Below are 26,771 nucleotides of genomic sequence, written 5' to 3' on the forward strand. Positions count from 1 at the left end.
GGTTGGAAACGAACAAGAGAGAGTACTTTGCCCAGTAAGAGCTCTTAAGTACTATTTAAGACGTACAAAGCCATTACGAGGACAATCAGAAGCTTTATGGTGTTCTATTAAGAAACCTGCTTTACCGATGTCGAAGAACGCAGTTTCTTATTACATCAGGCTTTTGATTAGAGAAGCCCATTCTCATCTGAATGAGGAAGACCATGCTTTGCTGAAGGTAAGGACACATGAAGTTAGAGCTGTCGCTACTTCAGTGGCCTTCAAACAGAACCGTTCTCTGCAGAGTGTAATGGATGCAACCTATTGGAGAAGCAAGTCAGTGTTCGCATCATTTTACCTTAAAGATGTCCAGTCTCTTTACGAGAACTGCTACACCCTGGGACCATTCGTAGCAGCGAGTGCAGTAGTAGGTGAGGGCTCAACCACTACATTCCCATAATCCCATAACCTTTTTTAATCTTTCTCTTGAAATGCTTTTTATTGTTGTTTTTGGGTTGTACGGAAGGCTAAGAAGCCTTTCGCATCCTGGTTGATTTGGCGGGTGGTCAAACTCTTTCTTGAGAAGCGCCTAGATTAGAGGTTGTGATGAGGTCCTTTAGTATGGGTTGCAGCCCTTCATACTTCAGCATCTAGGAGTCGCTCAGCATCCTAAGAGGATCGCTAGGCTCAGTAAGGAAGACGTACTTAAAAAGGCAGAGTAATGGTTCAAGTCGACTTCCTTACCAGGTACTTATTTATTTTATGTTTGTTATTTTGAATAACTGCTAAAATGAAATACGGGATACTTAGCTTCTAATGTTAACATGTATGCTGGTCTCCACCCACCCCCCTGGGTGTGAACCAGCTACATGATCATCGGGTAAGATTAATATTGAAAAATGTTATTTTCCTTAGTAAAATAAATTTTTGAATATACTTACCCGATGATCATGAATTTAAGGACCCTCCCTTCCTCCCCATAGAGACCCAGTGGACCGAGGAGAAAATTGGTTCTTGTTGACAAGAAGTACCTGAGTACCTACTCGACAGATGGCGCTGTTGTTGTACACCCCCACCTGTATAGCGATGGCTGGCGTATCCCGACCTTAGGTTTTTTCTGTCGGGCAACAGAGTTGCAGCTACATGATCATCGGGTAAGTATATTCAAAAATTTATTTTACTAAGGAAAATAACATTTTTTTAAGTGAATGCATTAATATCCCTCTGCTGTTACAACCCTTGGGAGGTGCTATTACATGGACATCTACAGTATATCCCTTTGGAGGTGCCGTTATATAGACATATATATCTCTTGGAAGGTGCCATTACATATGGTTGACATTTCAGCCATAAGCTTCAGCACGTGCATAGCACTAACTTTCCAGTTGTAAACATGATCAGTGTAAGGCCTTAGTGTGCTAGAAATTTTACGATAGATTATCTTACTATGTTTTTAAAGTACATTCTGATGCGATATTTTCATCAAAGTATTCAAAGATACCTGTTTCTTAACTGTACAGCTTATACAGTACCTCTTAATTACTTCATTTTGTGGTGGATAAGACTAATACAATAACTAATTTTTGGGGAACTCAGAAATCAACTTTGTTCTAGATTCAGAGTAATATTTCGGGCCTAACTTACCCAGTTTCACCCCTACCCTAAATGTTCAAGTAGTGGGTGGCGCTCTGTTGGATTTAACGTCGGCTAAACTATAAGTGAATTGCAATTGTTGCCGTTCAAAGTAGGCTTTAGAAATACAATATGATCTTGTCTCTTTTATCTTCCTTTATGGCTAAAAATTGCAAATTTTGGAATATAATTCATGTTGGAGGTGTTCCTGCGAGGTTGGGAAAGAAACACAATCTTGAAATTAACATAAGTTCTATTGAGAAGGTGCAATACAAGAATTAAATACAACAGGCAGGAAACACTTCTGCCTTGGGTGACGAACGATAATACAAGCACACTGTGTGATGCCCCAAGGCTGGGAAGTACATTGTTGCCATAGGTAGTAGGTTGGCCAGGGCACCAGCCGCCTGTTGAGATACTACCTCTAGAGAGTTATGGGGTCCTTTGACTGGCCAGACAGCACCACATAGGACCCTTCTCTCTGGTTACGATTCTTTCCCTTTGCCTACACAGACACCGAATAGTCTGGCCTGTTCTTTACAGATTCTCCTCTGTCCTCTTAGACCTGACAACACGGATTGCCAAACAATTCTTCTTCACCCAAGAGGTTAACTACTGCACTCTAATTGTTCAGTGACTACTTTCCTTTTGGTAAGGGTAGAAGAGACTCTTCAGCTATGGTAAGCAGCTCTTCTAGGAGAAGGACACTCCAAAATCAAGCCATTGTTCTCTAGTCTTGGGTAGTGCCATAGCCTCTGTACCATGGTTTTCCACTGTCTTAGGTTAGAGTTCTCTTGCTTGAGGGTACACTCGGACACACTGTTCTATCTAGTTTCTCTTCTTGTTTTGTTAATTTTTTTTTATAGTTTATACAGGAAATATTTATTTTAATGTTACTATTCTTAAAATATTTTATTTTTCCTTATTTCCTTTCCTCACTGGGCTATTTTCCCTTTTGGGGCCCTTGGGCTTATAGCATCCTGCTTCTCCAACTAGGGTTGTAGCTTAGCATTTAATAATAATAATAATAATAATACAGTAATAATGTCTTCGGGGCGTTGCCACACTTAATAATATAATGGATATCTATGCATAATAACATTGTAATATGATGCATATACACATATGAGTACATAGGGGGTGTATTTATTTACAAGACATATGTAATATATGGGAAACATAATACATTGCTTCAGGTATGATTATATGTTAACGTCAGTTAATGTAACAGTCTCACATTTTATATATCTACAATTCATACTTTTCCTAACCATGCAAACCTGAATTCTTTAAATAGGATAGATATCAGTGAAGCTGGAGTATTCGGCAGTATTACTTTCATCACGAGTTGTACTGGCCAGGAGCGCACAAGCTCAGCCTCCCTGCTTGCTCACTGAGCAGGAATTTTAATTGCGGTCGGGACTTTTAGCCGGGTAGGTGATGGCGGGAAAATTTGATTAAATACCTTAGGTGTGTTTAGGGAAAAATACAAATTATTTTCCAAAATTTGCAGTTTGTTCCTACATTAGTACAAACCTTTGTCCTTTAGATAGAAGACTCATCCTAAGGTGGGGAGAAATTCCTATTCCAACTGGCTGGATACTTACCTACTTATCCTGGGACAAAAAACTTGGACCCTTATATGTGGTGCAGAGATAAGATCTATGGCCCATGCAATAAAGGATGTGGAGCAGAAAATCTGTGTAGTAAAAATTAGGCATATATTTATCAGTGGGCGGATACAACAGGACTGGAAGAGGAGGCAATTGTCTTGGAGTCTTTATCAGTAGAAGCAGAAGGTCTGGGTACCTTTCTATTGTGGGCCATTTTGAGGGTACTAGTCATATTGAGATTGAAAGTGGACAGGACTTGGTTTAAGACACTCCTTATCAGGCAGAACAGTGGAAAACCATAGACATCAAGGCCATCCTAAGGGTGTTGAAAGGCGCTCTCAAAAGCTGCTTCTGGGTCTGGCACCTGTGAGCAGTATAATATATCGGAAGCTTTCAATATCAAGATGTTGCAAGCAGGTCGACTGTCGGAGTACCCCATAAAGTCGGTATACTGTTCGCTGTCTGAGGATACAAAGACCATTCTGACCCAACGATCTGCAGCCTCCTTATTCATCTTGTCTGCCACAATGTCACAATGTTCTTGCCAGGAATAAAGCGGTCTGTAAGAGTTATTGAGAGGAGCACAGCCCACATGAATTTTTATGGATAGTTGGCAAAGCCCACCCCACAAAGTCTGTATACTGTTCGCTGTCTGAGGATACAAAGACTATTCTGACCCAATGATCTGCACCTTCCTTATTCATCTTGTCCGCCACAATGTTCATACCCTGGAATAAAGCGGTCTGTAAGCGTTATTGAGAGGAGCACTGACAACTTGTGAATTTTTATGGCTAGTTGGCAAAGCTGCAGAATACCACCACAGTGGTGTTGTTGCTCATTAACACCAACAAGTGGCCAGTCAAAAGAAGGCAAAAGTGTTGGAGCACCAGATTTAAAGGTTTAAAGGTCACTCATGAATGGCAGAGGCAAGGCACAGTGACATTGCCATATCAAGCAGGACAATGCCCAAACACCCTCTCCACCCAAGCTAGGACCAAGGAGGGACAGGAAATGGCTGCTGATGACTCAGCAGATAGACCTATAGGCTTCCCCTATCCCCCCATCCTTAGCTCACAAGGATGGTGAGGTTGCAGCGACCAAAGGAACTAACGAGTTTGAGAGGGACTCGAACCCAAGTCTGGCAATCACCAGGCAAGGACGCTACCACCTGGCCACCACAACCGATTGAAGTTCCATCGACATCACTGGTTGGTCCATTGTCCCGATGCTCGCTGTTGTAGGAGGCGAGCTCCCCATCCTTCCTTTGATACTCCCATGAACAACTTAAGTTCTGGTGGATGTGACAGAAGGGGTGAACCCTTAAAGGTTTGTATCATCCAGCCATCATTCCAGATCCAGATTGTGTCTGGAATCCTTCCCTCTCAGAACTAATGATAGAGGGGGTCACTGCCTTGCGACCAATGTCTCTTCAGCTCCCATTGAAGAGACCACAAGTGGAGACGATCTTTCGGAACGAGAATGAGAAAGAAAATTAGACTATTTGTAAGTGTGAAGGGATGAAAGCTTTGAAAGAAGAATTAAAGAGGAGGAAAGAATGTGAAATGAAAAAGAAAAATCTAGGATGCTAGTGAGAGGAGTAGAGAAAAGTGTGAAATGTCAGTTGGGGATAGAATGAAGAAAACGATGATTGAAATAGTGAAGATGATGTGGAAGGAAAAAGAAATATATCAACTCCTGTGGCAGTGCCCAAGAGAGTAAATAATGAAACTAAAAACATGAAGAGTTCCGGGAAATGTAATACAGTATTGTGATAAAAGGAATAAGTTCAAGAAATGGCTTGTGATTATTTTATTGAATGAAAGGGAATATGAAGAAAAGGGAATATAACATTCAAAGATTAGTTTGTATTTTTCCTAGCGATACAAACATGAGTCCTTTATAATATGGAAATGTCTTCAACAGAGCTGGAGCTGCCGTTAAGTTTGTTATTATTATTATTATTATTATTATTATTATTATTATTATTATTATTATTACTGTAATTGCTAAGCTACAACCCTAGTTGGAAAAGCAGGATGCTACAAGCCCAGAGGCTCCAACAGGGAAAATAGCCCAGTGAGGAAAGGAAAAAATGAAAATAAAATATTTCAAGAAGAGTAACATTAAAATGAATATCTCCTATATAAACTATAAAAATTTTTTAACAAAACAAGAGGAAGAGAAATAAGATAAAATAGTTTGCTTGAATGTACCCTTAAGCAAGAGAACTTTGAACCAAAGACAGTGGAAGACCATGGTACAGAGGCTATGGCACTATCCAAGACTAGAGAACAATGGTTTGATTTTGGAGTGCCCCTCTCCTAGAAGAGCTGCTTACCAAAGCTAAAGAGTTCCTTCTACCCTTACCAAGAGGAAAGTAGTCAGTGAACAATTACAGTGCAGTAACCCCTTGCATGAAGAATTGTTTGATAATTTGTGCTGTCAGGTGTATGAGGACAGAAGAGAATATGTAAAGAATAGGCTAGACTATTCTGTGTCTGTGTAGGCAAGGGGAAAATGAACCATAACCAGAGAGGAGGATCCAATGCAGTACTGTCTGGCCAGTTAAAAGACCCCATAACTCTCTGGCGGTAGTATCTCAGCGGGTGGCTGGTGCCCTGGCCAACCTACTACCTTTAAGGTAGTTAACAGCAGGTGGTGAGTGTGGTCAAGTATGTCTGGAGCTCTTCATTTTTTACCTTTGCCTCAGGACTGAGAAGGTTGATTGAGGTGGGAAGTTTAACTTTAAAGGACTCAGGTTTTTATAACTAGAGAAAATATGAATTACCCCTGAAATTTTGAAAGATCCCTACTTGTGCATATATACAGTAAACATAAAAACAATTAGAGTAGCGCCAACATTATCCCTGCGTGTCGTAAGAGGCGACTAAAAGGGACGGGACGAGGGGGCTGGGAACCCCCTCTCCTGTATATAATCCTGCGAGACGTCAAGAAAGAGATGGAGCTGGGGGGAGAGTGACTGCTCCCCGCTCTCTAGTTTTGGGGTGTTTGAATGTGCGTGGATGTAGTACGATAGAGAGTAAAAGATGTGAGATTGGAAGTATGTTTAGGAACAGAAGGATGGATATATTGGCCTTGTGTGAGACAAAGATGAAAGGAAAGGGTGAAGTGATGTTTGGTGAAATGTCTGGTAGAGTGTCTGGGATTGAAAGGGTAAGAGCGAGAGAGGGTGTGGCTTTATTGCTGAGTGAATGGATGACAGGTAAAGTAGTGGAATGGAAGGAAATATCATCTAGGTTAATGTGGGTAAGGGTTAGGTTGGGTAGGGAATGTTGGGAGTTTGTCAGCGCGTATGGGCCAGGTTGTGAGAAAAGTGAAGAAGAGCGGAATGAGTTCTGAAATGAATTAACTAGGTGTGTAGAAGGACTGTGTAGAAGGAATTATGTAGTTATCATGGATGACTTAAATGCAAAAGTGGGCGCTGGAAAGGTAGAAGGTGTCATTGGGAAGTATGGCGTACCAGGTGAAAATGAGAGTGGTGAGAGACTGGTAGATATGTGTGTTGAACAAGAGATGGTAATAAGTGCTAGCTTTTTCAAAAAGAAAGATAAAAACAAGTATACATGGGTAAGAGTGGCAAATGGAAGAGTAGTAGAAAGGGCATTAATGGATTATGTGTTGATAACTAAAAGAATGTTTGGAAGATTGAAAGACGTGCACGTGTTTAGGGGTATGGCTAACGGTATGTCTGATCATTTTTTGGTGGAAGGAAAATTAGTCGTAGCAAAAGAGTGGAGGAATAGAGTAGGTGGATGTAAAAGGGAGCTAGTGAGGGTTGAAGTGCTAATAAAACCGGGGGTAAAAAGTAAATATCAGGAAAGGTTGAAAATGGCATATGACGAAGTGAGAGTAAGAGAAACTGGTAATTTAGAGGAGGAGTGGAAGTTAGTAAAAGAAAATTTTGTTGGGATTGCAAATGATGTGTGTGGCAAGAAGGTTGTTGGAGGCAGCATGAGGAAGGGCAGTGAATGGTGGAATGAAGGAGTGAAGGTAAAAGTGGAAGAGAAAAAGAGGGCTTTTGAAGAATGGCTGCAGAGTAATAGTATAGAGAAGTATGAAAAATATAGAGAGAAAAATGTGGAAGTAAAGCGCAAGGTACGTGAGGCAAAGAGGGCAGCTGACCTGAGGTGGAGTCAGGGATTGGGTCAGTCATATGAAGAGAATAAGAAGTTTTGGAAAGAAGTGAAGAGAGTAAGGAAGGCTGGCTCAAGAATTGAAGAGACAGTGAAAGATGGAAATGGAAGGTTGTTAAAAGGAGAGGAGGCAAGGAAAAGGTGGGCAGAATATTTTGAAAGTTTACTGAATGTTGAGGTTAATAGGGAGGCAGATATAATTGCTGTTGCAGGTGTTGAGGTGCCGGTGATGGGAGAGGAGAATGAGAGAGAGATTACAATAAAGGAAGTGAAGAGAGCACTAGATAAAACGAGAGTAGGAAAAGCATCTGGTATGGATGGTGTGAGAGCTGAAATGGTGAAGGAAGGGGGTGTGACTGTACTTAAATGGTTGGTGAGATTGCTTAATATGTGTTTTGTGTTGTCAATGGTACCAGTAGATTGGGTTTGTGCATGTATTGTACCACTAAATAAGGGTAAGGGAGATGTGCATGAGTGTTGTAATTCAAGAGGTATTAGTTTGTTGAGTGTAGTTGGAAAAGTGTATGGTAGAGTAATGATTAATAGAATTAAGGATAAAACAGAGAATGCAATCTTAGAGGTACAGGGTGGTTTTAGAAGAGGTAGGGGTTGTATGAATCAGATTTTTACAGTTAGGCAGATATGCGAGAAATATTTAGCAAAAGGTAAGGTGGTGTATGTTGCGTTTATGGATCTGGAGAAAGCGTATGATAGAGTTGATAGGGAAGCAATGTGGAATGTGATGAGGTTATATGGAGTTGGTGGAAGGTTGTTGCAAGCAGTGAAAAGTTTCTACAAAGGTAGTAAAGCATGTGTTAGAATAGGAAATGAAGTGAGTGATTGGTTTCCGGTGAGAGTGGGGCTGAGACAGGGATGTGTGATGTCGCCGTGGTTGTTTAACTTGTATGTTGATGGAGTGGTGAGAGAGGTGAATGCTCGAGTGCTTGGACGAAGATTAAAACTGGTAGACGAGAATGACCATGGATGGGAGGTAAATCAGTTGTTGTTTGCAGATGATAGTGTACTGGTTGCAGACACAGAAGAGAAGCTTGACCGACTAGTGACAGAATTTGGAAGGGTGTGTGAGAGAAGGAAGTTGAAAGTTAATGTGGGTAAGAGTAAGGCTATGAGATGTACGAGAAGGGAAGGTGGTGCAAGGTTGAATGTCATGTTGAATGGAGAGTTACTTGAGGAGGTGGATCAGTTTAAGTACTTGGGGTCTGTTGTTGCAGCAAATGGTGGAGTGGAAGCAGATGTACGTCAGAGAGTCAATGAAGGTTGCAAAGTGTTGGGGGCAGTTAAGGGAGTAGTAAAAAATAGAGGGTTGGGCATGAATGTAAAGAGAGTTCTATATGAGAAAGTGATTGTACCAACTGTGATGTATGGATCGGAGTTGTGGGGAATGAAAGTGACGGAGAGACAGAAATTGAATGTGTTTGAGATGAAGTGCCTAAGGAGTATGGCTGGTGTATCTCAAGTAGATAGGGTTAGGAACGAAGTGGTGAGGGTGAGAACGGGTGTAAGAAATGAGTTAGCAGCTAGAGTGGATATGAATGTGTTGAGGTGGTTTGGCCATGTTGAGAGAATGGAAAATGGCTGTCTTCTAAAGAAGGTGATGAATGCAAGACTTAATTGGAGAAGTACAAGAGGAAGCCAAGGTTTGGGTGGATGGATGGAGTGAAGAAAGCTCTGAGTGATAGGAGGATAGATGTGAGAGAGGCAAGAAAGCGTGCTAGAAATAGGAATGAATGCCAAGCGATTGTGACGCAGTTCCGGTAGGCCCTGCTGCTTCCTCTGGTGCCTTAGATGACCGCGGAGGTAGCAGCAGTAGGGGATTCAGCATTATGAAGCTTCATCTGTGGTGGATAACAGGGGAGGGTGGGCTGTGGCACCCTAGCAGTACCAGCTGAACTCGGTTGAGTCCCTTGTCAGGCTGGGAGGAACGTAGAGAGTAGAGGTCCCCTTTTTGTTTTGTTTCATTTGTTGATGTCGGCTACCCCCCAAAATTGGGGGAAGTACCTTGGTATATGTATGAATGTATCTTTTAAAATAGGGAAACTCACTGATTGGTGGATCAAAAATCATCCTAGAACCAAACTGGTGGATTCTTTTTCATCCATGGAAATTTCAGTCTGCCTGGTCCCATATAGCAACCCCCTATCTGTCTAACATAGATATATATAGCTCTGATAGAGCATGACCTGTATAAGAAGATTGGTATGTAATCACAGGAGGGACCCCTTTCCATGAACGAGATAATATACCTAAAGCATGATGATTAATAAGATATATATTTCATCATCCTCCACCTCGTCTAGGGAGGATGGGGGTAGATACTTCGCTAGATTCTAAAGAATGGAACTCAGAAGTGTAGTTTACCAGCATCGCCAAATTCAGTGTGTAACGCTTCAACCACTCCGTCGAAAGATAGAGGAAAAGGGAAATTAAGGAGAAGAGCCAGTCATTCTATCTTTCATTCCAGACTTACATTTACACATTACCATAGATAAGATGCTTGCTGTCTTGTGTTAGAGCTGAGCTAGCTAAGCAACTACTTGAGCTGCCACCAAAGGACCAATCGCAAAGGTGCTGAGGGACTTGTGGGTATACTCCCATAGGTAGAAAGCCATGAAGGTTGTCTGGCGTATCTACACTCCATCCTTCAACACCTGACTGACTGCGAGATTCCTCTTAAAGGCTAGGGTAGGGCTTATATCCCTGACTTCGTGAACCCTGATCCTAGCTGGTACCTTGTCCCTCTCAGCAGTCGAGGAGTACACGTTACAAAACCAGAAAGAGATTGTGTTCCTTAACACCTATGTCTTCGTTCCTCCAGTGCAGGAAGAGAGGCTGACACTAAGCCCTGAGATGAAGAATACTCTTCAGTTAGTACAGCAGAGCCTTCACAGGACACTAAAGCATCTCTTGACAGCTACCCAATGCTTTATAGAGAGGGGATGGAGAAAGTCTCCAACCTCGGGTTGTGCATCGGCACAAAACTAAAGGAGACTTTCTTTCACCTCTCAGCATCGGCGACAAAATAAAAGAGACCCTGCAGCTCGCCTACTCTTCGCTAATGCTAAGGCTATCAGAGACAGTCTTGAGAGTCAGATCCCCATATGATGACCTTCTCAAAGGCTCCAACCAGGTATGGGTAAGCTCCTTTAGAACGAGGATCACCTCCCACTCCAGGCCCTGGGGAAGACTACTCGAAGCTCCTGATGAGCATAGACAACTCCCACGAGGAGCAGAGGCTTATATCCTTCAGTCGATAAATCATATTCATGACTGAGTTGTAGCATTTAACAGTTATGACTGAGAGGATCCCCTATCAGCAAAGGAAGATGAGGAAATCTGCGATCTGCACTATAAATTATCCTATCGAAGAAGTATCCCATCTACAAAACCAATGGTAGAAGATGGCTCACTCTTCCTGGTAGATAGCTGCAGAAGAATGTTGCAGGTATCCAGATATTTACTGTGCTGTGCCTCATGAAAAGCCTTTGGCTCAGAGGAGGTACTGGATAGTCTCCAACTGTGAAGTTCCAGTTACTTCCTGGATAGGTGGTACCTCTGTAGATGCAGCTGACAGAGAGGTGCTGACCGTTGGAGTAATTCTCTTGGGACCTCGACTAGAAGTGGTGACAGATCAGGATAGCGGACATCTGGGAGCCACCAGGGTCATCCCAAGTCCTGAGATAATCAACACTTGGTTGATCAACAGGCAGATAAGGCTGAGTGGAGGAAGTGTGTTGGCATCCAGGTGATCCCATGGCTGTTGGAAGGTGTCTTCAAACACATCTTATGGATCTGTAACAAGGGAGAAAAACATGAGGAGATTCCTGATTAGCCACATAGCAAACAGGAAAGCACAACACAGGGATTTTCCATTTTAGCTGCGTGGCGAAAGGGTTAATCCCCGGTGAACCCAACAGAGCAAGAAGACTTTCCACTACGTAATAATGTGGGGACCACTGTGACCCTACAAGCGCCCCTGGCATCTGAGTGTGTTTGCTAGTTAATTCCTCTTTCCTGGAATATACATTGCTGATAACTCTATGGTGTAGAAGGGACGCTTGTTGACATAAGCCACTATGGTGGTGTTGTCAATCCTCAATACTACTAAGTGCTTTCTCAAATGTATTTGCAATGCTTGCACCGCTACAAATGCTGCGTGCATTTCTATGATGTGGGTGTGCAGATGTATTTCTTCTGACCACACCCCTAAGAAGACAAGGTCACCAAGGCGTACTCCTCACCCTTCCTTCAATTTATCTGAGAACATTTGCACATCTGTAGGCAGGGAATTGAGCCTCCTGATCCAGTGGAACAGGAAGTTAAGTGTGATCCCTGGTGTCTGACTAGTGATCCTTCAAACATCCCTGAAGATATCTCTGATGAAGGTGCCTATGAGGAACGAGCTTCTCCAGCAAGGAATGGTCTCACTACTACCTTGAGCTTGTTGATTCGAGCATCAGACAGATAGAATTTCATTGCTGTCATGTTTATTAGCATTCTCAAGTACTTAAACCTCTGCTTGAGTATGAAATTCGACCTCTCCCAGTTTAGTACATTGCCCAGATTGTAACAAAATCGAGAAGTCAATCTAGGTCTTGTTGCAACTGCCTCACAGAAGAGACCAGGATCACCTGATGGTTGAGATACAACAACAGACATCACTTGTGAGTGAGCCCAAGCTACTAATAAGTGAACACCCGTGGAGCAGTACACAGTCTGAAACATAGAGAGAGGCTGGGGTACTTCCAAGAGGACTGATACATGAGTACTTGAAAGTGCATGTCCTTCAGATCCACGGAGAGAAAGAAATCTCCCTTTTAGATGGAATTCGGCACAGGACATACTATTTCCATTCAAGCCTCAGTAGACTTATTTACGAGGAAGTCATCTGTTACTCATGGAGACTAGTCTCAAATGACTTCGAGTGTGTGTTTTTTTTTTTTTTTCAAACATACTTCTACCTCTGTCCGTGAGGCTAGGGCTTTCGATGATTTTGGAGGATCATACAAGAACACTATTGGTATGTTCGATGGAGAGGCCTGACAGTCCGGAAAAGGTTGTAAATAACCATCCCAGAAGACATTCACTATCCAAAGTCCGGCCCTATGTCTCTTCAGGTTGCCCAATGGTAAGACAATTATCAACACTCCCCTCATTCTCCCTTTTTCCCCATAGACCACCTTCGTGGAGGGAGCAGCGTGAGTAACTCGAAATTGTTATACATGCACAGGTTCTTTTTGGGAAGAAGTTGCCGGTGGTCCTGATCAGGGTTGTATTTTTTTTTTTTCAATTACATTCTTTTGAATATAATATTGTTTTTTTTTTTATCTTCCATTTACCAATTTTCCACAATCCTATCTTCTTTTTTTCAAGAAGGTTGATGTGATCCAATTGTTGTGGGTAACTTTCTATTACCCAATTCTGGTTTTGAGACACCAGACATGGTGAAGTGTTTCCTAGTAACTGAGAAGCTGATGAAGGGAGATAGATAAGCGTTATCAAAGAGTAAGATAGAATTTATAGAAAGGAATACTGTAGTATAATCACACTGATAGTAAGATAAATAAAGCCTTGTTTAGTAATTAGAAGTAAAGCCAACAATAAGAATAAGGAGGTGGGTTTAAATGAAAGTGGCAGTGAAGTAGAGAAAACTTTATCCAGGGTTAAAAGTAAAGAAAGCTGTACGAATAAAAACTAAAATTTGTAGTAGCCTACAGTTATATATTAAAAAAGAGGGGGAGAGTAGGTGATTGATTGAATAGATTATATTAGGAAATATTTTTTGATGCTTGAAGACTGGCATTTTTGTGGAAATCAGTATCATGATATTTTTGGGTGATTGTGTTGTGCATTGTATTTACCAGTGGAATAAAACCCTACGAGAGCAAACAATATTCTTATATTTTGGGTGATTATGTTGTATGGTATGGTAAAATTGACCTGACTTTAAGGTGGAGCATGGGTTCTAGTGTTGGCAGCAGGGCTGGATTTAGAAATTGGGGGACACGGGCCTTATGTTAAGTGAGGCCCCCTCCCCAAAAAGAAATTGAATTATCTATAAAGAAGAAAGCTTAATTAATACTTTAACGCAGAAATGGGTAATGTAAGGTTTTGAATGAAGTTTTATTTTTCAATTCTTACGATATCCTAGACTAAAAATAAATTTGGTCCACATTATTCAATTTATATCATATGGCAAATTATTATTTGTGATCGAGAAATGATATGGATTATCATGGTGCATATATTTCCTCAATTTGTTCAGTTACTGTTAATATTTTTTACAGTGCCTGCAGAATTCTCTCCTTTTACACCTTACCTGAGTAAATTCTGACTAAATCCTCAAAATGTATCTTTTTATAACACTGCTTTCTACATCTAACAAACATAAAGCACTTAGCCTTTCACTAATCATTGAGGACCTAAGGGGATTTTTTATTAGTGTCAATTTGCTAAATAATCTTTATCCTCAAGAATTAAAAATCATGTTAAATTATATCTTAAGGGATACTTTAACATTTGGAAAGCTAGGCTATCAGCAAGCCCCTCATCACATAACAAATTTGCCTGTTGAGATGGAGTGACACATAATCTGAGCTTGGCAAAAGCTGCAAGTTGGATAATTTCTTCAGCAAGCAGCTATTGTCCCTGAAATTGTTAGGAAAAGCACGGACAAATTTCTCAACACCTATTTTAATCACATTATCAGATAAAGTACATAAATTAACTACTACTTTGAATCTGCCATACACAGATTGATATGCTAACCTCCGTCGTTGTAAGGAAACAGACAATTGATCTAAAATGACATTGAAAGTTTCACATCTGAATTTTTCTCTAGGGGAAAATATACTTCCTTTGAGGCTGAAGTTGTGTTTGTACCATATCACTTATTTCTCTTTCTCGGCCTTTCTCTAGTTGATTTGTATTCTGTGCTGCCACATAAATTCTTGGCCTCTTGCTCCAACTCTTCATATCTTTCTTTGAGTGATTTTAGAAACTTTTCGAGAAAATAAGAAAAATCAACAACTTTTTTCAGGTCAACATCGATGTCTTGAAAATCTTTACTCGTTTTGTTGAGCCGTACAAGTATTATATTCCTGATTTTAGCCATCAAAGCTGTCTCAAGGCTGTTCAATTTGTTCCCCAGTAGCCTACTCGAGCTTCATGCCTTACTTCAGGTGTATGCTCCGAACCATTTTCAATATCTCTTAGAGCATTTAAGAGATAGAATTGCATCCATCTACAAGGACTTCAGTAACATCATGTCCTGCTGACTAACGAGTGTTGAAAGAGACTTCAAAGTTAGTACTAGTTTCTTACCAGCCAAAGGCTGTATTATATTTGGCCATCGTTGTGTAGATGCAGAAAAAAAGGTTGTAAGCTATAAGCTGTGCGTAAAGCCAAAATAACCAAGTGCTCCTACACAGCCAGAGGATGAAGATATTAGCAATTTTGAATTACAAATGATAATCATGCATATTATGCTTCATCATATATTGAAGTTTGTCTAAATGTCTGTTACTTTAACTTAACGACATTAATGGCATCTTTTACATCATTAATAATTACAATTTCTAGAGAAAATAGAAATAAATAAATAAAAATTTTCTCGGTAGCCTATGTTACAGTGGCCCCCCTTACTAACATCTTACCAATTTCCCAACTATTTGATTTTCTTAGTCGCAGGAGGGGCCTCAGTCAGTGGGGGCCAGGGACAATTGTCCTCTATGCCCCCTACAAATCCCGCCTTGGTTTGCAATCCATTTGAAGAGATAAGTACTATATTCATTTGTATGAGGCGATATGAAAACATCGTAATTTTCAGTAGAAAGTGGGATGAAAACCATGCCTGGTCGTCAGAGGAACACACAAGCTGGACCATGATGGTGAGATGAGATGGGATGAGTGATGTCAAAATCACTCAAGAGCTGAAAATTACAACGTTAGGAAGTCTGAGGCTGAAGTCTAAGGGTGCCAGCATGCAGGTTTCACATACCCTAAAGTCACTGTCCTTCTTCGGTCCTGCAGAAATGTTTCTTTTCTTATAGAATGTCCGCACTGAATGTAATCCAGACAGAAAATATATTGTTTTGTATGGTATTTGCCCATGGAACAAAACTCTACATGGAAAGAAAACAATATTGTTATTTTTTTGGGTGGTGATTACCCTATATTCTGCATGGTATTTGCCAGTGGAATACAACTCCATACGGAGAGAAAACAATACTTTTACATTTTAGGTGATTAAGTTGAGCATGGTATTTCCTAAATCTAAATTTTTCGCTAAACCTTCCAATGCTTCTGGAGTCAGTAATTCTTTTATTTAAGTTAATGAACCATAACCTAAAAAGAACAGTAGTGCTCCTAAACCTAAAATTAGACCTGCTCAAAACCCCTTCATTATTAGTGTTGCAACTAACCCGAGATTATCTCATGAGCCCCTTAAAGCTCCTACTACTGATAGCGCTATTCATGGCAAGTGTGTTTTCCGTGGCCATACTGACCACACAGAAGTTAAATGTCCCCATTACCCCGACCTGGCCAGTCAAAAAGTGAGATTAAATCAGTTAAGGCATTGCAATAAAGGTTTCTCTATGTAGCATGCTAGCCACCAGTGTAACACTAACTTTACATGTTTAAATTGTAGACAACCTCATAAACTACGTTTGTCCAAAGGTCTTATCAGAAAATCATCAGTTTAATAGTTTTGTTACAGTTCCCCCAATTATTAAATCTTCATTTTCTAACACATCGTCATTAGTGCTGCCTTCAGTAGTGCGTCCTAGAGGAAGTACCAATCAGTTGACCACTATATGGTAATGCCCCTGTTACTAACCTTAATCATATAACCTGTTTTCATGAAGGAAAAAATCCCAGAGAAGTTAATACCATCACAGACAAGAGGAAAATTAAATCACCCTCTGAATTAATATCGAAAGATTGTCCAGCATCCATATGCTTATAAAGAATTAAACCTTAATTCCATAGTTACAAAAAAAAAAAAAAAAAAAAAAAATCCGCACACATGACCAAATGTTCTAAGGCCGGCAGTGATCTACACTTATACAAATTATGTCTTCTCTAAGATGGAATGTGATCACATATTGACACATTTTCACCTCATGTATTTTAGATCCCAAATGACCCAAGTGCATTCCAGTCTGCATGCTTGGTAAGGTCAACCCTTAATTCCTTGGGCCTGACCTCGAGACCCCTCTTGGAACTGGCGAAGTCAGGATAAAGGAGCACCGGTCGCTGCTATGGCTTCAAGGGGGTTCTTTATCCTCTGGATGCATGAGGCGGTGGGGGCGGATCAGGTGCTCATTGAGGACGGGCTATATGGGTCCCCGAGGGCTCGAGCCCTTGGCTTGACCTATCATCATAAATTAAAGCAATTTGTAAAAGGGAAATGCTATTTGGTGGTTTTCCCGAGCAGAAGTAAGACATCATGTGTCCTCGTGGTCCTACCCCGGTCTTGAGGTAGGCCCACCATACTGGAATCTGGAAACAGGATTAATCTCTCTGTAGAAAAAGAGGTCTTGAAGGATAACTATATACCAGGGGTAATATACCTATGAATAAAACCATAAATGTTTGGCATATACCTAGGGGAACGCACAGGATAGTACAGTCTGGGAGGATCTGAATACAAAGGAGAGTCAGAATTATGAAAAAAATTATGCAACGTGCACAAAGAACTATGTGAATGACGGTGTCAGAGATTATTATAAAAATCAAGAACAAGAAATTGAATAGGCTGTAACTTTTTGTCCAAATAATTAAGATGAGTGTTAACAGCTGAAGACCAGACGGGCGAACAATACTTGAAACAAGGTATTGTAGAATGAAAGAAATAATTCACCAAGACTTTGATCTCAGAAAATCTTTAAAAAAACCTTCTCAATAAGTTAATTTTGTGCATTTTGAAGAAACAGATGGGATGTGTTTCTGAAAAGAAATTTCGCAATCAAGAATCACACCCAAATTTCTAACGGCATCTCATATAGTTAAAGAAACATTATCAATGCAAAGGTTAGTTGTTTAAACTAAGGAAATAAATATGTTAAATGTAGTGAAAAACAAGCACTTTAGTCTTTGTAGTAGTTTCCACAATTTTGTCTCCTTTTCCGGGATGGTCAGGGAATCCAATTTTGTTGGGGACTTTCTTTCCACTTGCTAGTTTTTGTGAGTCCAGTGCTGATTGAATTGTACTTGATCGTAGGGGCTTCGATGTTGAAACACAAAAGGAAGTTTCATGTGTTTGTGTCTGTCAGGATATAAGAATAGTGCAATATGTAGCTTACAGACCATTATTGGCACTTTTGAACATTGTAATAACATTGATAGTAAGGTTGATAAATCTTTGAAAATCTTAAAAATCAAAACAGTCATTAAGAAAGAAATTTAGGAGTAAATGAAAGTTACAGTGAAATAGATTGAATACGGTACTGTATTTGCACAGATATTGCTGATTCTTGTTGGTTGAATATTGTAACGTTTTGTTGAAAATATTATTGCGAAGGACACCATTCACCCTTTCATCGAATAAAGACTTTCTACAACGAGTTAAAATCTTCCTATGTATTGACAAAGCAATAGTATTTGTACTACAGTATTAATCTATGATACACATTAGCCGGTGCTACTATAGTGTGAGGTTTACCGCCATATGTCATCTATAGAGGCTTCCCCCAAAATCACTTGGAAGGACAGTCAGCTATGCCAGTGAAGGAGGGAAAGAAGTTAATAAAATTTAGGGAGATAAATATGTGCGACTTGTTAAAGGTTATGAGAGAGATGAAGAATACATATTGTGGAAACGACCCTTTCCCAAACAGTTCAATAAGTGAAGCTCCAAACAAACAAGTCGTATATAACATTTACCTGAACATAATTAACCTAAGTATATCGCAATCCTGTTTTCCTAGCTGTGAAAAAACTGCGTTGATCAAACCAATTTACAAGGGGAAAGGTGATGTAAACGAGCTAAATTCATATAGGCCCATTTCAAATTTATCCTACATGTCAAAGCTTATTGAAAAAGTCATAAGTGAGCAATTATGGGCGCATATTGACGAGTTAGAGGTATTCCCGGAAAATCAATCGGCCTACACAGCTAATCATTCTACAGAAACTACTTTGTGCTCAATAATGAATGATATGATAGGTCTTCTTGATGGGGGAAAGTGTGGAATTTTAATTATGTTAGATCTTAGTGCTGCCTTTGACACTGTTGTGCACGAATACTTACTTGACGACTTAAAGTCTATTGGAGTGACTCAGGAAGCACTGAAATTTTTGCGAAGTTACTTAGTGAACAGGAAGACTATTGTAGAAGTTTCTGGAAACCGATCCAATGAGAGAATACTTATGAAGGGTGTACCACAGGGTAGTGTCCTGGGCCCTATCTTGTTTAACATGTATACTATCGAGCTATCACACATCTTGAAAAAACAAAAAGTGGGTTTTAAACTATATGCAGATGATACTCAGTTTTACCTCTCAATTTCAACAACACAAGATACAGGGAAGAAAATTGATGAGATAATGACTGAAATAAAAACATGGATGCAGAGGAAAAAGCTCAAATTAAATGATGATAAAACAGAATGTATGTTCTTTGGCACAAGGGTGGCTTTGAAGAATTACCAGTTAATTCAAAGTATAAAAATTGATGATGCTGATGTTGGGATTGTGCCTGTTGTGAAAAATTTGGGTGTACTGATAGACTGTAATTTGTCAATGAAGGACCAAATTGTGAACACAGTGAAAGTGTGTAACTATCACCTGAGAAACATAGCATTTATTAGAAAATATTTAACAGAGGGCAGTACAAAAATTTTAGTGATGAGTCATGTAATATCAAGGCTTGATTATTGCAATTCTCTGTACTACAAATTGCCCAATACACTACTAAGGAAGCTTCAAAATGTGCAAAACCGGGCGGCTAGACTGATAAAAGGCATTAAATTTCGGGAGAGAATAACTCCTGCACTGATCGATCTACATTGGTTACCTGTTAAGGCTAGGATTGAACTTAAAATTTGCTTGTTGACTCGCAAAGCACTTACAGGTGATAAGCCTAAATATCTTGGTGATTGCTTGGTCCCCTACCCTGAAGCTACCAGCGCCACTGTAAGAGTTAGACATGCAGATGACCCACATAGACTATTCGAAATTAGTGTGAATCATGCAATAGGAGGAAGAACGTTCAGTTATGCTGCACCGAGACTCTTTAACGACCTTCCACTCGATGTCAAGAATAGCACAAATGTGGCTGCCTTCAAGAAAAACCTGAAGACTTATCTTTTTAGAAAGTGTTATAATAGTGACCTGAAAACTATTAAGCCTGAATACAAATGCTAGCGAAATAACTGATAACGATACAGAGCAAAATATTAACTGGAAAGGAATTATTTTTTCATACACCAAGGCCCGCCTGAACAGACCTTTAGTGTTTGATGGAGGGCGAGAAATAAACCTCTAAAAGTAAAAGTAAGTAGTACCCAGGTGGAGGGTGAGGTCTACCGCGTGACCAGCATCCCAGAGCCCCGCACCTAACATGTGAACTGCCCAAATCCATCAAAAACGTGACCTGCCCGTATAAAAGGAAGCAAATTGAGCCCCTAAATCAGTTTTTCCCTCGGCCTAAAAGAGATATCATCGATTGGACGCTAAAACGATGACTTTGAAGAGAATGCGAGGTGTTGGTCGTCAGCTGTTCCAGTCTCATCTTGATAATTTTTGCTGGAAGGTGATGAGAAAAAATTCCAATGATCTATTTGTGTCATACTTAGAAGATTTACGAAGTGTGTATCGCTAGAATAAATGTATGGAAATATATGATAACCTGTTTGATGAACGAAGAGTGTATCGCTAGAATAAATGTATGGAAATATATGATAACATGTTTCATGTACGAAGAGTGTATCGCTAGAATAAATGATATCATGTTAATTTTTACCTTTATTCCTTTTTTAATGTAATTAGAAATCCAATTATCTATTTAAGACATTTCTAAGATATGTTTAAATAAAGTGTTTATTGCTTAAACAAATGTATGAAATGTGTTTTATCTATGAGGGACGAATAATTCAGCAGTAGATCTCATGCTATAGTGTGGTAGACCTCACGCTATAGTAGCACCCATTAGCCTATATATGTTTACGTTGTTTGTTTGTTGTACTTAATCAAAACTTTTAGTGTTAAGATTGTTAGATAATGATTTGTAATCGATGATATTGTTTAGTTCATGGTTTAAAGTACGATTTAAGATACAACTGACAATGTATGTGTATGTAATAAATAAAGTAAAATATAAGAAGACGTGTGTTTGATTCTGGTATATAGCCTACAGTATAGTAGTAAGTCCACGGCACCGTCTTTAATTAACATCATCTTATAGACACAACTTTGTTTAATAATACTGCAATTTATGTAAGTTTTTAGTAAAACAAAGTTTAAACTAGCAACATAACACCATGATTATAATACTGTACATACAAAGTAATAGGCTATTATTAGAAACAAGAATAGTGATAATGGTGATACAGCACATCTGAGGTGCATAAAGTGCAATATAAGATAAGAAAATAGAAGACAAATTAATATCAGGATAGTTATAGTGACATCATAATTACGTTTGAATATTATGGTAGAACAATTGAAGGAAAATTTAGCCTGAAACTAGAACAAGTACACTTATTTCATGAAATTCCATTTATCACAGATGGTCCCAAAATAAATTTGATCGTATGCCAAACATTATGAGAAACCTGTTCACTCTAGTCTGGAAATACTTTGATACCAATTCAATAAAAAGAATAAAATTTCCGTGTTTAAAGACAAACTAGGCAGGTCTGCCCTTTTAATCTTTATGACGTAACGGACACTCGCTTGTGCACAAGAAGAAGAGCTTAGCGCTATCAGCTGATTATTGTGTACACCGACCTTCGGTGGAAAGGTTACCTGTCTCGTACTGTCGTACAATATACCTGTATGCTATCATAACGCCACTGTCTTCTTAGGGTCACCTGGTAGGCTATACGTTTGTTGCAAAAATTTGATTTTCAAGCCAATTAATCCTTCCTTTTTATCATGTTGATCCATTTACAGTAGTTTTCCTCAACCTGACCCTAATAGTGGTCATAGTCTGGTTTTTATGTAGCTTGCAGTAACCTTGGTGTGGGATTTAATACAATTTCTGGATATGCTTAATGGCCTGACAATTGTATTGCCTAGTATTATATATTTGTACAATAATTGGTTATGATATGATGCTTCAGTTTTTTTCGCCAAATACATAAAAATTATATTTTTCAAGTTTGCTTGTATTCTGTGTATCCTTGATATTATTGTTGGTGCATACCACTTTTATTTGTATTTCTGTATTAGAAAACCCAGGTTTTTGGTGGTAAAATAGGAAAAAAGTATATTTATACCATACATTATTGATAGATATACATATATCACATTAAAACTAGTTGGAGAAATGCCTAGGTCATGTGATTCTTGGGGAACTGTGGTTTTTTAAGTGTTGGAAAACCATAATCGAGTTGAAAACATAATTTTTAACAAACCCACACCAATTTAACCTAACCTAGAAGTCAGGACCTTCTCTGTAAATACTGGGAGGCGGATCTTTTCCCCAACAGCCAATCTACTATTGTAGACCTTATATAAGACTCTGTAATTCTCACTTAGCTTAAATACCTTGTAAATAGATTTTTTTCCACCAACTACATGCATAGCTATCATTTAGTTAGTGAAGAAGCTGGAGTAGTTGTTACAGAATACGTAGATACATTGAATTCCAGTCAAATACTTCATTCTCACATAGTTGCCATCCAGCTACTGAGGAGGATGTAAAGAATGTCCGAAGTATGAAAATATCTGAGGACGCCTACATAAGAACTTTGAAATTTGTTTTTATCATAGTTCTATTCAAACAACATTTTCTGATAAAAAAGAATGTTTTTCCTATAGGAAAGTGCTTGATTATGGTGTATGTGCAATGAGACCCCATCACCTTTCCAAATGCCTATAAATGCATTAGCTTGAAATGCTGCGGTAATGTTTACATTTTTGTTGCTTTATATGCAAGTTATTTTTCACTTACCATTTTTCATGCCAAACAAAACCTGTCAAAGTGACCAGCATTACATCCAGTTCTTATGGTTAATTATGTGTAAGCAAAAAGTAAAGTATCGTATATTACCATTATCTATTTCGTCGAACAACAGTCGTTATATAATTTTCAGACGAAGGAAACCTTAGTCGCGTAAGGAACTGTAGGTGCTAGTGTAGTTTGTATCCTACTAGATTGAGGTGGGAAAAGGAAAAATATGTTGTGTATAAATCTTTTTATTTAAAGAGTAAGTACTTCTTTGGGTTGGAAAAGGGGAAAAATATACAGTATTATAGTTGTATAAATTTTTGGATACATTTCAAAAGGCACAAAACCTAACACACTCCACTTAACCTAACCTAGTAATTCCCAAGTCACAGGGGCAGGTGGCAAACCACCTGAACCCCTCTTCCCAGGTCACAGACCGAGCTGGGGGCAACCCCCTGGATTCCCGCTACCCAGATCACATGAACGAACAGGAGCGAATACGTGTGAATCGTAGAATGTCAGTTGTAAATATCTCGCGAGCATAGGATGCTGATATTTTGCGTAATTTTGCAAGTATTTATTATGTGTCCCAGAGAATAATGTGTAGAGAAGAAAAGGTTGTTTTACCATTATTTATCGATTCCCCAGTAAGTTTCCCCCCGTTCCCCATAAAATTTGGATAGGATATAAGTTACACTTGGTAGGAACAAGAAGTATGGGTTGTATACAAGCTACATTAGCACCAACAAATTTATTAATTTTCTATCATTTATTATCCTTGTATACAATACAGTGTTTGGAATTTGTCCACCATCTGGTCCTATGAAGATAAAAACATATCTTTCTATGTGAATACAAACAATCATCATTTATATGGTTACACTATTGCTGTTTTGCTAGAACAAAAATTAAGGAAATCCAGTGGGTCATGCAATATTGTATGGTTACCCGCTGTTCCCACTTACATTGGGTTGGTGCCATAAGAGCCTGTGGCTCAATAATCACTTCGTTTTTGGTCGCTGTGATGAACGGACATCTGTTTGACTGCTGTCCATGCTGTGCTTTTGTGGTTTTCCTTCCAGTTTCTTGTGATCATGAGTGCTTCTCAAGTATACATGAAAACCTGCCCGGGCCTTGAAGGTGGTCCTTGTTGCACCTTCATGAGTCTGGTGGAGGTAGATCATCATGCATGTTGAGGTGAGAGATGTTCCATATCTTCCCCTTGTGACATTTGAAGGGAAGGGTCATCTTCCCAACTAGAGAAATTCAGCAGCCCTCGTAAAAAGAAAGCAAAAAGAGATCGATCCTCCTCTGCTTTATCCTCCAAAAAGGGCAAGAAACAGAAATCTTCTCTTATAAGCACTGAATTTTCCCTGTTCGACCCTTTGTTATCGAAGTCCCCAGAGATGTTGATAATAAAGGATGGCGGCTATTTGATCAAACAGGAATTCGTAGATGAATTATCTTAGTGAGGTGGAGAATACTCGGACTGATTTTGATTCTCTGGCTTCAGAAATTAACCAACCAGAGCAGGATTCATTACAGGAACTGCTTATTTCTCTAGAGTTTATGAATCCTAGCAGGTCAACATCCCCACTAACAAGTGTACTAAGCTTGGGAGAGCAGTTTTTTTATTTCAGATGTAGGAGAGAAAAGAGCTTTTGCTCCATGATTCAGATTTCTCCTGTTAATGTAGACCATTTACCCACAAATAACGTGCCAATACGGTCCTCACAGCGTTTGGCAAAGTGGCATCAGGTATCTCCAACCGCTATGACTCTAGGAGAGTTATATTTTCCCCACTGAGATCCCATAGTGAGTTGAGACTTAAGATTAATGCCCGAAGGTCCGAATGGTAAGTTAGTAATGTTTCCCTTGGAAAAGCATCAATACTTCCAGACTCTTCATGAGGGGTTAAATAGCAAAATGAAGAGAAAGATTAGTTGTATAGTCATAATGCGAGTGCAAATCTTTCTCTGTATCCGCAGATGCGTCCTTAGATAAGCAAATAACCTGTGTGTCCTTAGATACGTATAAAACCCTTGTGTCCTTTTCCCCAGAGGGGTATAGAAAATGTCTGCTAATCATGGCACAAAACGGGAATGCAAAAGCTAGGTCACGAGTAGCCTGAACTTGGTGCTACAAGCATGCATCACACTATTACTTTTGCAACTGTACGTGCCTTAAATAATATGCGTCCAAGAGCAGAATACATGTCCGCCATTTCAAGAACATGCCCGAGCGTGTATGAGACAAACTCGTCGACTAGGTCGGTTTATTCCTTTTCAGATATCAGAGAAGTAAACAATTCATCCTAATTCTAAAACCGTGAAACACTTTTCTAATTTCCAAGTAAAATCAGTGATCCCACATGAAAGGAAAAGGGCTGCAGAACCATATCTGCCATTTCCTCACTTATATCCTCCCTCTATCTATTAGGAACAACATACTTTTAAAAGCAGAGATCTGATTCCCCCCCATATTACTCTGCTTATAGGTACTGTGTATGGAATCTCGGTGGGATACGCACGAGCAGTATTCTGTGCCAAAGAGGGAGACAAAGCCTTTCCTCATATCTCCTTCTCATTATGAACGTGAACAACTGGCTCATAAAGAGGCTTTTACACAGTCAAGCAGTTCATCAAACCTGGTTGTTCAACCTGCCTGTCAAACAATTTGAAGTGTCAGGCAGTAAAACCAAACGTACATCAAACCTCAGTCCTCGCTTCGTTTGTGAAGCTATGATAAGCCTCTCACCTAGGACGGTTTGATTGCCATTGGCTTAGCGGTGTTCCTAAGGAAAAAAAGATCAAAGTGGACAAAGGACTGGCTGTTAAAAAGAGATCAACTTTCTCCTACCAATTTGCTTGTTGATTGAAGTTCGAGCGAGATGACTGGTTTAATTATTTGAGGATGAATGAAGAAACATATATAGATATACTGAGGGGTGTTTGATATTTGATGCTTGTTCTCTCATGGAAACGATTTGTGGATGAATGAAGCCCCACCAGCAAAAGTCAAGCTCAGTCTAACTTTCTTTAAACTGTTTGACTAACGTGTTTTACAACCAATTGTACCCTGTTCACATGTTCAAACATCACTTCAAGGACGTGTTTGTCAAACTGAGTGACAAACCGTTTGACTGTATCAAGCCCACTTAAGAGAGTTGATAGCCATTCTTACCCTTTAGCTTCTGCATGTGTATTTGGAGCAAGGTGAGAGATTAAAGATATTCAGGGGAGAGTTATAAACTCAAGAGGCCAGACCATCAGTGCAGTCTTAGAACCAGATCCCCAAATCTGGACCTGATTGTTATTGGAGATTCCCCGGTCCTAACAGCCAAAGTGACAGTAGAGGGAACAGGTGTTGCTCCTTTAGAGATTTCATCATTGGAACCGGTGGAAGCATCTCGCTTCCTAATGATCATTAACCTCATTCATCGTATAGATTGTTTAGGGGAACCACCTCATGCCCAAGTAGCAGGAAGACATCTTCCCAGAACCATAAAATGCTTGCCACAAGTTAAATGTCCCATTATCGAACCAGGCAAAAGACACTTTTGAGCTTATTAATAAGCAGATCTCAGGTGCAGAGAACTTCCTAAGATCTAATTGGTTGTCCAAACTAGCATTCTTGGCTTTATCTAGACACAAGTTTTATGTGAACACGGCCACATCCAAGTCTGATTCCAATTGACCCGGACATTTCAAACTTGACAATAGGTAGGCCTGGTGGGAACTTAATTTACCTTCTTGCTTCCCTTTCTGTCAGGGTTGCAGAATTAGCAGGCAGCAGCTATATCTGCTTTTCAGGCTTGCTCTTGGCTAGGACATTGGTCAGAAGCAGTGTCATACTTTGCAGTATCAGAAAATCTCAGAGTGATATGAGGAAACAGTATGAAGCCCTTATCAGATCGGGGTTGGAAGTATTATACAAGTACCTGTACAGTAGTTCGTTCTCCATCAGAGGGGAGTGTTTGGCGTCGGTGCTTTGAGGATGCACGGCTTGCGGGTTTGTCTGGGTGTGGCGGACCGCTATTGGGGCATGTTCATGTACAGTTCCCTCCAGGAATTTCGAGACACAGCATATGACTATATAAGATACACGCACTAGGAGTATTATGGTAATACTGTAAGTGGGCGTTTCCATTTATATGGGGCTATTTTGTTTTGTTACAACGAACTGGATTGGCTGTAGGTATTTCTCGATGACAGTTTGTTGTCTGAATTCTTTCTATTTCATTCATCACAAAGAATG

At 39.7% G+C, this 26,771-nt stretch overlaps 1 long non-coding RNA gene across 1 annotated transcript in view; it reads left to right on the forward strand.

The window, feature by feature from the left end:
* Nucleotides 1-21,290: 21,290 nt before the first annotated feature.
* Nucleotides 21,291-26,771, forward strand: part of LOC137642529 (uncharacterized) — a 99,443-nt gene continuing 93,962 nt past the window's right edge. Inside the window, exon 1 of the long non-coding RNA XR_011044802.1 lies at nt 21,291-21,435. This is a non-coding gene — a long non-coding RNA (uncharacterized lncRNA). The remainder of the gene's footprint in view (nt 21,436-26,771) is intronic.

The sequence above is a fragment of the Palaemon carinicauda genome, chromosome 6, assembly GCF_036898095.1.
Source record: "Palaemon carinicauda isolate YSFRI2023 chromosome 6, ASM3689809v2, whole genome shotgun sequence".
In the NCBI taxonomy this organism is placed as follows: domain Eukaryota; kingdom Metazoa; phylum Arthropoda; class Malacostraca; order Decapoda; family Palaemonidae; genus Palaemon; species Palaemon carinicauda.